This window comes from Calliphora vicina, chromosome 5, assembly GCF_958450345.1.
Source record: "Calliphora vicina chromosome 5, idCalVici1.1, whole genome shotgun sequence".
NCBI classification, from domain to species: domain Eukaryota; kingdom Metazoa; phylum Arthropoda; class Insecta; order Diptera; family Calliphoridae; genus Calliphora; species Calliphora vicina.
The window spans coordinates 11,074,654-11,091,146 of NC_088784.1; positions in this window are offsets into that span (position 1 = coordinate 11,074,654).

Genomic DNA, 16,493 nt, shown 5'->3' on the forward strand with positions numbered 1-16,493 from the left:
TTCTCATTTATAAGATAAAAAGGAACAAACGAATGAAAAAATTAAAATAAAAAAAAAAAATAAAGAAGAACAACAGATTTGAATTTGGTTTGGAAAATTATGAGTATTAGTTTTTATTTCGTTTTAATGGGAATGAGGTTAAAAAGAAAGTTCCAAGTTGGCAAGGAATTATTTTTTTTTTGTAAAGAAAAAACAATCAAAATATTTTTAAGTAGTGGGTTAGTTGAATCTCAGAAGAGCTAGCAAATGTTTGCTTTGGATAAAGAATTATACCTTCCTTCTCCACTTTTGGTAAAGGAGGAAATATATGAGCTTATTATTCTGTATGAAACATTTCAAAATAGTCATTTAGGTTCTCTTCAAATCTTGTTACTTCTGATTTTTAGAGAATTTGAATTATGTGTGGGTAAAACACGCTTACGCTCGTATTACAAAACCGTTGTTATTAAGATTCCTGGCAAATATTAATCATTAACCTAAATATAACTGTATTAAAAATCAGTCAAATTGGTTGACTAGACAGAAACTTATAAGCCAAAATGTTAGACAACCTCGAAAAAGGTTATATTTAGCAAACGTTTGGTTTTTTGTTTATTTTGTTAAAAAATAAATTATTATACCCTCCACCTCCAGTCTAGGTAAATGAGGGAATATATGAGCTTATTATTATGTAGGCTACACTTTAAAATAGTCATTTAAGATCTCTTCAAATCTTTTTATTTCTGATTTTCTGAGAATTTGAATCATGTGTGTGTAAATCATGCTTACATCTGTAATACAAAACGGATGTTATTAAGATTCCTGCCAAATGTTTAACATTAACCTAGGTATTGTGGAATTAAAAATCAGCAAAATTGGTTCTCTAGAACGGAAGTTATAAGCCAATATGTAAGACAACTTCGAAAAATTTGATATTTTTTAAGAAAATCATTTTCATTTACATTATTGCTTGGTTTGTTGTTGTAATATGCATTTTAATTTAAATTTTATTAAAAAAAATTTTGTTGTTGTCTTTATTGTTGTATTTTCTTACTTGATTTTAATACGTGTTAGTGTAAAACAAGCTCACGTCCTTAATACAAAACTTACATTAATAAGTTTCAGTGCAAATGTTTATCATTGTACTAGGCAGTTTGGTATTGAAAATCAGCAAAATTGGTGAAATAGAAAGAAAGTTATAAATCAAAACGTAAGACGATCTCGAAAAAGTTTGATATTTTTAATGAAAACTATTTTCAATATTGATATTGTTGCTTGGTTTGTTGTTGTAATGTGTATTTGAGCTTAATATTTATAAGACAAAATGTAGTAGTTTTATTTGTTGTATCTTTAACCTGCTCTTCTATAATATAGATATTTTGAGGCTTCAACTAGCAGGTGCAACTTCTGCTTCTAAAATCCTAGATTTCTCTATTGATATTAGTAATATTCCACCGATCGATCTCGTTATACATAATTTCAGTGGTTTCAACATTCGCCTAAATATTACTGCACTATGGCTCGAAATATATTTAAATTTGACTTATCCCATCACATTTGTTTAAAATTCTAATTATTCGCTCTCGGTCTGGTTGTTTGAAATTTTCATTCACTTTGTCTCTCATTTCCCTTAACTTTTTTAATTCTTCCTTGCCTTAACTTCTCAACCATTTAAACCTATAACTTGTTTATTGCTGAGGTTTTGCTTTATTCATTTCCTATTCAGCCATTTACCCCCCCTAAAGAGTTAATTTATTATTCATATAATATTCTACGTACTTTATTAACAGATTATCCTCAATCTGTTTTTCTTTTCAGTTATGTTTTTTTTGCTTCATACTAAGTTTTCTTTTTGTTCTGGTGCTTTAGTTTGTTCTTTCATCTTAATGATAAATTTCTTTATTATCTATTTTAACGAAAACAATAGCTACTTGTACCAATTTATTAAACACAATACCATCTATAAACGAGTGGAAGTTCTATACAATAGCAAAAAAAAAATATATAAAAATATATATAAACGAACTGTGGCAAAAAAATTTAAACAGTGTAAGTATTTTAAAGATCTTGTTGTAACAAACTACAACTATTACAGCTACTGCTACTATAAGAATGAATGCAATTTACACTGATAACTTGAAAGGCAGGTGAAAAGATATAAAAGCATATGGATATGGACTTGAAATCCATTTCGTTTGCATATATATCCTGGATTGTTATCGATAGCGGAGTCGATATAGCCATGTCCGTCAGTCCGTCTGTATGTTGAAATCAACTTTATATAGCCCCCAAATATTTTACATACACAATTCATACATCGATATATCCGCTATAGTCCCAGTTCGGCTGTTATGTAAAATCGAGAAAATCGGCCAACAAATGGCTGAGATATAAGCTAAAAACCACGGCTACTTCGATTTTTAACTATTTTTATACTATATCTGGATTACTAAATCATTAACATAGGCAATATGGATAAGTAATGACCGACTTATTAAATACCTTTCCAACGATGTATTTATCGAGAAAAATATTTTTTAACCTGAATTTTTTTTCACCAAAAAAATCTTTTCATAAAAATTTTTTTCATCCAAAAATTTTGTTTCACCTAAAAAATCTTTTTGTTAAAATTTTTTCCACAAAAAATTTTTTTAATACAAAAATTTTGTTTCACTAAAAATTTAGTTTCACTAAAAATTTTTTTCTTCAAAATTTTTTCTCTTGACTGATGTATTTTCATACCCTTCACCATGAGTGGCATATATAAGTTTGTCATTCCATTTGTAATTTCTACATTTTTCATTTGCGACCCTACAAAGTATATATATACTGAATCGTTATAGATATCGATATAGCCGTGTCCGTCTGTCCTTCTGTATGTTGAAATCAAATTTCCGTATCCCCCAAAAAACTTACAAACATGAGCGATATGTCAATATGTCGGGAATTCTCAGAATTACACAGAAAGTTTTAATAAAAAACCGGGACAACTACAATTTGTCCCGGGAAAAATATTTTTTAACAAGAATTTTTTTGCCATAAAAAAAATTTGTTTGTCATATGTTGATACCAGATGCAGGTCCGAATATTTCAATCGTAAAATTTGTATTTATGCGCACAATTTGAAATAAATTTTTCTAAGAAAATCAAAAACAAAGAACCAAATACTTTAATCGTTTAAATTTATTCTCTTTATTTATATTTATTCGCATGGCTATATCTGATATATAGGGTATCAATACATCAGATGTACCCATGTGGATTCGAATAATTTAATCGAATAATTATGACCGTTATATTCTTAAAATTTTATTACTTCTCAACATTTTAACTAAACAGACACATTTAAAACAAAGATTAATTTAATAATCTATAATTTAACCGATAACAGAATCGAATAAAAAATCCGAATAATTTAATCGATTAAATTTATGTCCACAATTTATATTTATTAGCCAAATTAACAGTAAGTTTTTATTTGTTTATTAATTTCATATAAAAAACAAATTAATTTGCAATAAAACGAAATTTTAAGATAAGAATTTTCGATAAAAAAAAATATATAAAAAAAAAACAAAAATCGTAATATTCTATTCGAATAAATTTTAAAGTAAAATTATGCAAATATTTTAATCGAAATTTATTGGTAAAATTTATATTTATTTGATGAATTCTTAATTTTTATTTCAAATTTTAAAACAAAATCAGATACAAAGAATCGAATAATTTAATAGATTAAATCAATGCCTACAATTTAAAGAATATAAATTTTAACTTAATAATTTGAAACAGAATAGTTATTTTTTAAATTTATATTTAATTGACAAATTTTTAATTTAATAATATAAAATTTCAAAACAATACCAAATACAAATCGCTGAAAATTATTCGTACAAATTATTTTATTAGCACATTTCGTTTATTTATTATCTTTATAAAAAAAGAAAAATAATTCTGCAATTAAATGTAATCGAATAAATTTATCCGAATAATTCAATCGATTGATTTACATTTAATTAAACAAATTATAATTTTATTCAATTTGAATGATATTTAAGGTAAAACAAGATTTTATTCTGCCAAAAAAAAAATATAATCGACTCAAGCTTTCGAATTTCAAACGAATAAATTTAATCGTAAATTTTTTTTTTCTTCGCACAATTAAGAATATATTTCCATATAGTAATCGATCACAAATGGCTGATATATAAGCAAAAAATCACGGCTACTTCGATTTTTTTAACGTATTTTTGAACTATGTATGTAAGTCGGACCTACAATGGGTCAAAATCGGGAAAAATATTTTTTAATAAGAATTTTTTTTATCAAACAAATTTTTGTCATAATTTTATTTTCACTAAAAAAAATAAAATTTTAAGAAAAAAAAATTTAAAATTTTTGTCATAAAAAATTAAAATAATTTTTAAAAATTTTGTTTTGCTACAGTTCACTAATAAATTAAAATTGTTTTTATTTTTGTTTTATATTCTATGAAGAGCATACATACCTAAGCAAAAGACTACTTTGATTTTTATACAATTCGCCTTCGTGAGAAGGGTAAATATAAGTTTGTCATTCCGTTTGTAATTTCTACATTTTTCATTTCCGACCCTATAAAATATATATATTCTGGATCCTTATAGATAGCGGAGTCGATTAAGCCAGTTTGCTATTTAAAATCAGCAAAATCGGTCCACAAATGGCTGAGATATGAGGAAAAAACCAGGACAACCTCGATTTTTGACCTATTTTTTTACCTATATCTGGATTACTAAGACATTAACATAGACAATATGGATATCTACTGATAGATATTTCGAAGACATTTGCAACGACTTATATAAGACCATAGTAAGTTTTTTTTTTCACCAAAAAAAAAATTTAAAAAACAAAAAAATAAATTTTAAATTTAAAAAAAGAAAATTTTAAAAAAATTTAAAAAAAAAAAATTTAAAATAACAATTAGAAAAATTTTTTTTCCAAAAAATTAAAAAAATAAATTTTGTTTACCTAAAAATATTTAAAATTTTTATTTTGAAGTATAATTTGGTGAAGGGTATATAAGATTCGGCACAGCCGAATATAGCACTCTTACTTGTTTTAACTATTTTTGAACTATATACAGTGGCCATGAATTTAAGACAAAAATTGTTTGCTAAATTCCACGTGATTGTCAATTATTTTTTCAAATATTTCCACAAATATGTATGCATGTGGACTGTTTTAACACACAAGTGTGTTTTATTCGACGGTGTCAATTCATACATATTCACCACGAACACATAAAATTTTTCTACAACTTGACCAAAAAAAATTTTTTTTAAATAAACATATTTTCTCACATTTATATCATTATATTTTTATTATTATAACATATTCGGACCAAATTTCATATTTTTAGTTCCATTAGTTTCGCACTTATCATTTTATTAACAGCGGATGTTCGTTGAGGTGGGTCAAGGTATTTCCACATATCTTTGTCCATATATGTTTTACCGATTTTTCCAAACATTTTTCAGAAACTAGAAACATTAATAATAAATTTCATACCCTTAGAGGTCCTTTTATTTTGGCTATATCGCACTTAAAATTCAGTTGATGAAAAAAATTCAAGTATTTGTCTTAAATTGGTGGCCACCACTGTATGTAAGTCGGACCTACAATGGGTCAAAATCGGGATAAATATATTTTAATAAGATTTTTTTTTTATCAAAAAAATGTTTATCATGCATTTTTTTCACTAAATTAAAAAAATAAAATTTTTTAAAAATTTTAAGAAAAAAAATTTAAAAATTTTTGTCATAAAAAATTTTAAGATAAAAAAATTTAAAAAATTTTGGTTTGCCTTACAATTTTTTTCACTAATAAATTAAAATTGTTTTTATTTTTGTTTTATATTTTATGAAGACCATACATATCTAGTGTAATCATTCAAGCTTTGACTTAATGCTAGGCACTTGGCTACTATCATGACACCTAAACCTATGCCCGCCTATAAAGGGCGTAATGTCTGACAATTTCAAGATGCTTTATATATATTAAATGTATATTATTCATATTAATATGCAAGACAAACAAAAACAATTGCTTGCCAACATAAGTAACAAAAAAAAAATAAACCAAACTTAAAGCGAATGAAAAACGGAATCTCAACCAAGGTTTCTATCTTTTATATATAATTTTTTTTTGCTCCTTTTAATAAGAAAATACCAAGCATTATTGTTTCATTTTTTAAAAAAAAAAAAAAAAAAACAACAATAATGAAACCAAAACCAAAAGGAATACAACACTACAGACAGATAGATAGATACACGGATGATAATATAGTAAGTGAAAAGAATCTACGTACCCCTTCAGCTTGGTATTTGTGTTTTTCTTAATATTCACATTTTTATAGTATATAGCAGAGATACTTGTAATCGCACAGATAGATGGAAAGAATCTTATAAGTTGAGGATACTTTGCAAGTGACTGAACCCGCATAGTTTTATTATTTTATATATATATATGTATAAATATTCTTTTAGTTTAAAATAGTATATGGTAGCAGCTCAAGAAAAATCATACTTGTTTTTTTTTTTATTTTTAATAAAACTAAAGAATATTTCTTTAATATATAAAATATAATACACAAAAATCTTTCAACGGTTTTCTTAAGTATTTCAGTTTTATAGATTTATTCATACTACAAACCTCTGTATATTGTTATAAAAAATAAACTTTAGAGCATGTAGTTTGTTATATTCATACGTATGTACGTAAGAATGCATCTTATGAATACACTTGGCATTGTTACTTTCTTTGCTTTTGTTTTAGAGTGCTGTTATAATTTTCGTATCTGTTTCGCTGTATTTTTTCCTCTTCAAACCATTCTCCTTCTACTGGAGTAGATTTCAAAGAAATAAACTAAAACAAAAAATAGTTGCAAAAAAAAAGTAAACTTTTATTCCTGTTGCTCTGAACGATTTATTGATGCATATAACGCAATGCATTTGCAATTTTAAGCATGATACAAATACAGAATAAAATAGCAAACCAATCCCAATAGCAAACACCAAACAATAGTGGAGCAATAAAAATAAGCAACAGCAACAACGACTACGACTACGACGACAACTATTCCTCTTAAGCCCAAGTGATGGTAATATGCTCTATTTGAACATACATATGTATATATATAACTATCTATCTATTTAGCTTCAAGTCTGTCTGTCTGGAAGTTTGCCTCCTTCCCCGCACCAAAACTATTTGACTGCTCTGTTGTTGCATGTGTCATGGTGTATTGTGCTTTACTAATGGCATGGAATTGAAAAATGTATGAACGCATATTTCAGCATGTGTGGAAAACATGCGTGGCTGCTATTTTTTTTCTTTCTTTCTTCTTTTTGCTGCATTAACTATAGCTGAACAAAAATTATTGCAAATTTCATTGCAATATTGGTGACATGCCACAGAAAAACAGACAAAAAACAATACACACCAGCAGCAGTTGTCCTCAAGCTCAACCTCAAATGCCACAATAATACAAAAGTGCTCAAAATACACAGAATTTTTATTCAACTATTTTCACTCTGTTTGTCTGTCGTTCAGTTCATTTGTAGAAATTAATTAAATAAAAGTTTAAAAACAATAAATTATAATTTTTAAACAAAAATTTATAAAAAAAAACACGAAACTAAACAAAAGCAACACTTAATAGTTTAGTGAACAAAAAAATAAAACGTGTGACTCATGTAGCACAGAACTGACCACCTTTTAAACAAAACCTAAGTTTTTACTAAAAACTATATACGGCTGTGACGAATCTTGTGTACATTTACACCCTGTAACAAAAAAAATATTTTTTTTAACCTCAAAATAAAATTACGTTGTTTACCCTGGTGTGTTGTTTTTCACACATCGAGAAATTTTGCACCAGCAACTGTAGTTGATTGATCTATCATAAATAATATATTTATTTTTATATTTCTGCTACATTACGATGTGTGGAAAACCACACACTAGGATAAACAATGTAATTTTTTAAATATCTCGTTATCAAAAAATATTTTTGAATCAATTAATGTATTTGATGTGCTAAATTGATAAGGCAGGAATAAAAATGTTTATAAAATATTACTTTTGTGTGGTTTTCCACACAAAATTGAGATAAGTGTTAAGAAATCCCATTCTTTGTGACCTAGATTTTATATGAAAAGCCAGCAGTCCTAAATTTTGAGAAATATTCGGGTTACATCTACTCGAATTTGACCTAATAAATAGTCTATGTTATATTTATCTCAACATTTCCTTATATGGGCTTTTTCAAGCTTTTTTAGATTTTCTTCATAATGTTTGTATTTATTAGCACAATTCAAACAACACTTAAATAAAATTCCAAAAAAAAAATGATTCAATTAATTTAATTGATTAAATTTATTTGCTTTATTTATATTCGAATACTTTAATCGAATAAATATGATCGTTATATTCTTAAAATTGTATTACTTCTTAAAATGTTGACTAAATTCACACAATTAAAACAAATTTTAACTTAATGGTCTATAAGAATCAGAATAAAAAATCCGAATAATTTAATCGATTAAATTTATTTCCACAACTTATACTTATTAGCACAATAAATTCTTAATTTTAATTTAATAATCTGAAATTTCAAAACAATACCGAAGACAAATCGATGAAAATTATTCGTACAAATTATTTTTATTAGCACATTTCGTTCGATTATTAATTTTATAAAAAAAATAAATTTGCAATTAAATTTAATCGAATAAATTTATTCGAATAATTCAATCGAATGATTTATATTTAATTAAAAAAAGTTATTGAATGAAATTTAATTTAAAACAAGATTTTTTCTGAAAAAAATATAATCGACTACAACGAATAAATTGAGTCGTAAAAATGTGTTATTATTCGCACAATTTAAACGATATTTTCATTCAATTATTTCAAAAGAAACTCAAATACAAAGATTTGAATATTTTAGTTGTTTAAATTTAATCGTTTTATTTGTATTTGTTTGCACAATTTGAAACACAATCGAATAAAAACAACCGTATATTTTATTAAAAATTTATTAGTAAAATTTTTATTAATTTCTTAAATTCTTAATTTTCGTTTGAAAAAACATAAACGAAACAAAGATTCAAAAAATTTAATCAATTAAAATTATTCGTACAAAATTTTTTTTAGCTCAATTTGCATTAAGTTTCCATTTGTTTATTACCTTTATATAATTGAGAAAAAAAATATCCGAATAATTTCATCGATTAAATTATTCGTTCAATCTCTATTTATTTACATTAAGTTTCCTTTTGTTTAGTAACTTAATAAAATACAATACTATGTTGCAAACAAATGATATCGAATAATTCCACACGAATAATTAATCGAATAATTAAAAATAATTTTTTTAATAATAATTTTATTTTAATAATTTATAACTTAAAACAAAAATTTTTTCCAAAAAAAAAACTATTAACGAATATAAAGATCCGAATAAAAACAACCGAATATTTTATTAAAAATTTATTAGTAAAATTTTTATTAATTTCATAAATTCTTAATTTTCGTTTGAAAAAACATAACCAAAAAAATATTCAAACAATTTAATCGATTAAAATTATTCGTACAAAATTTTTTTTAGCTCAATTTGCATTAAGTTTCCATTTGTTTATTACCTTTATATAATTAAGAAAAAAAAAAAATATCCGAATAATTTAATCGATTAAATTATTCGTTCAATTTCTATTTATTTACATTAAGTTTCCTTTTGTTCAGTAACTTAATAAAATACAATACTATTTTGCAAACAATTGAAATCGAATAATTCTATACGAATAATTAATCGAATAATTTAAAATATTTTTTTTAATAATAATTTTATTTTAATAATTTATAATTTAAAACAAAAATTTTTTCCAAAAAAAACTATTAACGAATATAAAGATCCGAATAAAAACAACAGAATATTTTATTAAAAATTTATTAGTAAACTTTTTATTAATTTCATAAATTCTTAATTTTCGTTTGAAAAAACATAACCGAAACAAAGATTCAAACAATTTAATCGATTAAAATTATTAGTACAAAATTTTTTTTAGCTCAATTTGCATTACGTTTCCATTTGTTAATTTCCTTTGTATAATTAAGAAAAGAAGAAAATATCCGAATAATTTAATCGATTAAATTATTCGTTAAATTTCTATTTATTTACATTAAGTTTATGTTGCAAACAAATGAAATCGAATATTTCTATACAAATAATTAATCGAATAATTTAAAATATTTTTTTTAATAATAATTTTATTTTAATAACTTATAATTTAAAACAAAAATTTTTTCCAAAAAAAAAACTATTAACGAATATGAAGATCCGAATTTTTTAATCGGATAAATTTAATCGAAAAATGTATATTCAATATAAATTTTAACTTAATAATATAGAATTTTATTTCGAATATTTTAATATTTTAATATATGTATTCGTTTTATAATCTTAAAATAAATGTTAACTTAATACTCCATAATTTGAAACAGCACTGAATAAAAAGGTGTGAATAAATTAATCTATTCAATTTATACTCACAATTTGTATAATCTCTATAATTTGAAATAGTATAGAATAAAAAGATGGACATTTTTTAATTGAAATTTATTCTTAAAATTTATATTTTTTTAATAAATTTCTAATTTTCAGTAAATAAACCACAATTGAAAGATCCGAATAATATAATCGAATAAATTTATTCGTAAAATTTTTTATCAGAAATTAAATTTCAAGAAAATGTTATATAATTAAATATTTATGCGAATAATTCAATCGAATAATTATGTTATCAGTCAAATTATAGATTATTAATTTAAGTTTTAGTATATATTAATAATCTACAAATTGACTGATAACAAATCGAATAAAAATACCCGAATATTTTAATCGATTAAATGTATTCGTGTTATTATATTAAAATAAATTTTAACTTATTACTCGTTAATTTGAATCAGCATTGAATAAAAAGGTGTGGATAATTTAATCTATTCAATTTATTCTCACAATTAGTATAATCTCAATAATTTGAAATAAAAAGATGCAAATATTTTAATTGAAATTTATTCTTAAAATTTATTTTTTTTTATAAAATCTTAATTTTCAGTTAATAAACCTTTATTTATTAACTGAAAATTAGGATTTTATAAAAAGTATAAATTTTAAGAATAAATTTCAATTAAAATATTTGCTTCTTTTTTTTAAATTATTGAGATTATACAAATTTTGAGAATAAATTGAATATATTAAATTATCCACAATAAACCACAATTGAAAAAACCGAATAATATAATCGAATATATTTATTCGTAATATTTTTAATAAGAAAAAAATTCGCAAGAAAATGTAATATAAATTAATATTTATGCGAATAATTCAATCGAATAATTTACATATAAATACAAATATTTTAACAATTTTAATAACCTTTAAAATATGAATTTTCAGCAACCAATTCAATCGAATGCAGAGGTCAGTGTATTTTAAACGAATAAATTGAAACGTAAAATTTCAAAGTGTGTCCCAAACTTTAATCCCAATTTTAATTAAATAACAAACCCAGGGTTTTCTTTATATTACTATTATTATGGAATCATAAAGTACTCAGTATATGGTTTAGTATGGAATTAGACATCGTTTTGAATTTTAAAACCAAAAAAATAACAATAATAAGAAATATTGTTTCATTACTAATCTATTAAACAAAATTTTACCAAATTTGTTATCAAAACATTTGCTTCTTCCATCCAGCTATTCTAACAAACCTTCACTAAATTGTTTGCCAAAAAAAAAGAACAACTATAATAATTAAACACCTTAATTAAGACAACATTTCTCTTAACTAAGTAATACCAACTTAATTTAAAACACTGCGATTAAAACTACAATCTCATATAATTTAAGCAATACTTTTTGTTTGTTTTATTTTACGCCATTTAAACAACGAAAAAAGAAAAAACCTATAGAACAGAAACCTTTAGCATTTTTATAGCAACAATTTAAGAATATAAAAACCCATACAACACCAACTACTACAGCATGATGCAAAATGAAACTTAATGTGCAACAGCAAGGAAAACGAAGAAGATATACTAGCCAGCAGCAGCAGCAACAACAAAAAACATAATGGTTAACAAAAACATAACAAAAGTTAAGAGAAACAACAACAAAAATTATACTATGTAGAATACAAAAACAGTAAATTACAGAACATTAAACTTCTTTACAACAATTAACACTACAACTCATTTACATAAACAAATGCACGCGTTTAACAGCACTCTGCACAAACAACAATGAAATGAAATGAAGTAAAGCAGCAACTACAACAACAATATTGGCTGCATGACCAACAACAACTACAACAACAATAACGAAATTGAAATTATATAAAGCAACAAGAACATGGTTTAACTATTTTGCAACTACTGTAATTACAGTATGACTCTATCACCCAAAATGGAATGGCGAAAAAGGAGCAAATGGTCTAATAACTAGTTTTCATGCACATTTACTTACTTTACATTCTCTCAATGTCTGTCTGTCTATCTATCTGTTTGTTGGTTAGTTTGTTTGGTCGCCTGCATAACTCTCGCCCTCTCATTTGGCTGCTGACACTGTTAACATATGACTGGTATTAGAGAACATAAAAACTTTTAAGCTTTTGCAAAAGAAAATAGCAAATTGAATGAAGAACTAAATTGTGATAGTTAGAGGAGACTAAATAAGGTGCTACATATCTGGAGTATGCCTCACTAGCTAGGAGATTTCAGCAATACATTTTGTTAATACTCAGAGAAAACAGATTCGTAGTAGCAAACATATGTTGCCGACCGCTTGATTCGGTTGCTCACATAGAATATTTTTGGTTCTATCAACAGAAAGTCAGCTGATAAAGAAGAACTGCGGTTGAATCAACAAAACTTTTGTTAAACCTTCTAAAATTTTGCAGAATCATTCGTTTGGCAACAAATTTGGTTGCAAACTTATTTTTGATTTAGCAAGATTTTTATATGAAAACGAAATTTTTTTAAAGGCTATCCCATTAAATTTTATGCGAATGTTTTCCTTTCTTGTCTGGAAAACATTTTGTAGCTGTTGTTCATATCTTATTGTCAGTCCTTTGGAAATAATTTTGTTGCTGTTATTCTTATACAAATTTAAAAAAAATCATGAAACATTTCAGACATTAATTTCAAACTGTAATGTCAAATATTGTTTTCTCAGCATGACGTATCTATGCAGGTCTTACAGTAATGTGAAATGTGTGACAAATTTTTAAAAATCCAGATTTCTTTGTTTTATTTTTAGCAAAAAGAAGTTGGGTGTTCTAAATATACGTGCCAGATTGATGATTACTTATAGACTGTAGAATAGTTAGTAGAAATGACCAAAGGACTCTAAATAGTATTTGTCTACCGAAAGTAGACAAAAATCGACAAATTTTGCATAGAGAAAACAGATTCGTAGTTGTAATCAAAGCAATCATATGAAGCGATTATACTTATAGAATTTTTTGGTTCTATCACCAGAAATTCAGTTGATAAAGAAGATTTTCGGTTGAAGCAATCAAAGTTTTGTTACCCCTTCAAAAAATTTTTAGCCACAACTGAAAAATTCGGTCATTAAGGCAGAATCATTCGGTTGACAAAACATTCGGTTACTACTACGAAACAGTTATTTCTCGGTGCTTGATTTAATCCATATAAAATATGTTTATTCGCAGGCTTATTATTAATACTTAATTAATGATTTAAATTGTCCGTCCGTCTGTCCGTCCGTCCATGAAAAGTTTATATATACTTTAATTAGTTTCTAAAATTCAGAAAAAATTATAAGATGTTGATATTAAACTTTCTGTCATTAACTTTCTGGTATAGTAAATGTCTCAAAGTCATGCTCCAAAATTATTGAGCAATGTCCATCGCTCTGTCCGTCCATGCAAATTTTATTTGTATTTTAAATTTTACAAATATCAAATATTTGGAAATAAGTATTTTCTCAATCAAAATAATTTATATACACTGATAATCCACTACTTCTAAAGATTTTGGAAAATTGTCATTTGTTTTACTTTTGTAAGATTTGCCAAATTCTAAACATTTTAAATTAATTTATTCCAAAAAATTTTGTGAGAGTTTAATTAAATATTTCTTATCCGTGAGCATAAAATATATGTTAAAACTAAAATATATGGTTACTGCTTCTGCTTGATATTTATAGTAGCTTATAGTTATGACTCAATACTATTTTCTGTTAAATCAATTATTCAAAATTTGGTTCTTTAAAATGTCCGTCCGTATGTCCGTCCGTCAGTCCGTCCGCTAACATTTTGTATGTGCTTTAATTAGTTTCTAAAATTCAGAATAAATGATATGATGTAGATATAAAAATATCTGATATAATTTATTCACACCTCTGTACTGTTGTTTATAGTGTATAATAGTAAAGATTCCTATTAACATTTTCATATAGCAATTGTCTAAAATTCGTACTCTAAAATGATTCTACAATGTCCGTCAGTCTGTCCGTCCGTCCATGCAAATTTTATTTGTATTTAAAATTTTACAAAATTCAAATACTTTATATATACTGATAATTCAACTGATTAATATAGTAGTGTTTGATTCGTTTGGTAAGTTTTTAATGTTGATTCTTAATTATTTTCAAAATATGTCACATTATCAATTCCAAGATTACTTCATGTTGTATAGCACCACAATCCATTTAACTTTTTTTAACATTTAAAAGATCTGATATAACTCTGTACTGTTATTTATAGTGTGTAATAGTAGAGATTCTCATCTACTTTCTGCTATAGCAAGTGTCCACAATTCTTGCTCTGAGATGATTTAACAATGTCCGTCGGTCTGTTCGTCCATGCAAAATTTATTTGTATTTCAAATTTCAAGTATTGTATTCCATTTGGAAATACAGAGAGCTTGAAAAGTAAGGAAACACCAGTGAATTTTTTTTTTTATTATTTTTTTTATATATTATATTGTGTAATAGTAGAGATTCTCATCTACTTTCTGGTATAGCAACTGTCCACAATTCTTGCTCCAAAATGATTTAACAATGTCCGCCTGTCTGTCCGTCCATGCAAATTTTATTTGTATTTCAAATTTCAAATATTGTAATCCATTTGGAAGTACAGAGAGCCTCAAAAGTGAGGAAACACCAGTGAAATTTTTGATTTTTTTAAGATAATGAAAATCATCTTCAATCTCCAACAAACCGAAACTTTTAAGTTTTAATCGATGGATAGATTTTAGGATTTTAATTATCTTAAAAAAAAATCAAATAATTTGTGGTGATTACTCACTTTTAAGGCTCTCTGTATGTAATTTCTTAATACAAATAGTTTATATACACTGATAATCCAACTGTTTAATATAGTAGCGTTTAATTCGTTTGGCAAGTGTTTAAGATTCCTTAAAGAATCCGCTGATTCTTAAATATTTTTAAGGTTACTTCATGTTATTTAGCACCATAATCCATCTAACTTTTCTTTTTTAGCAGAAAAATTCAAGGCCGTTTTGGTGACATTAATCCATTTCAATAAAATTTCATTTACATATGAAAAATAATCCGTGCATATCCTTAAAATCCAGCCAGACACTTGTTATATTTAAGTGTTTTGTTTTTTTTTTCTCAAAAGTAGCAAACGTTAACCTTTACTATTAATATCCTCTGACCAAGTGTAGAGCTAGTCAGTCAGTCCATTTACAAATGAAATAGAGTACTCTGGTATTAAAATGAAAAACACTAACGATTTTCGCCTGTTGCCTGTTTTTCATTTAGAGGATAGAGAAGGTTTCCTATGGTTGTTGTTTTACTAGCCTTTGCAACAAAACCAACAACCATTTCCATTGCATTTCCTTTTGCTTGCTTGTTTTTGCCTTAGTACTGCAAGAAAAACAAACATTTAAAAGAGAGCAAATAACAATATTTTAACATTTTGTGAAGAGAGTAACCGGCCGGTTTATAATGAAGTGTTGTTGTTGATGTGTAAAATACACATGCATGTTTAAAAACGTGCTGAAAATGCACATAAATTGTTGTTGTAAGGAATTTATTTATTGAGAGACAGAGAGCGTAACTTATGAAATGAGAGGTTAGAGTTTTAATTTAACATAGTGACACACATGTTAATAATTTTTTTTTTGGTTGTATAAATGTTTATAATTGTTGTAAAAATAGTTGTAGGTAGTGGTGTGTAAAAACTGCAAGTGAGAGTAAAAACAGACATTTGTTGCATGTTGTATTACATTTCCCCTACTTTTTAAATACTCTCACTGCATTTAAATCAGGGAAAGGCAAAACATGGGCGCCGCGTTTTTCATTTACTCTTCTCTTACGTACGTGTACACACGCATTGTAGAGAAATAAACAACTTTTAATCAGTCTAGCTTGAGAACTCAAACAAGCGGGTTGTGTATCGTTTTTTTATCGAACAATTTAA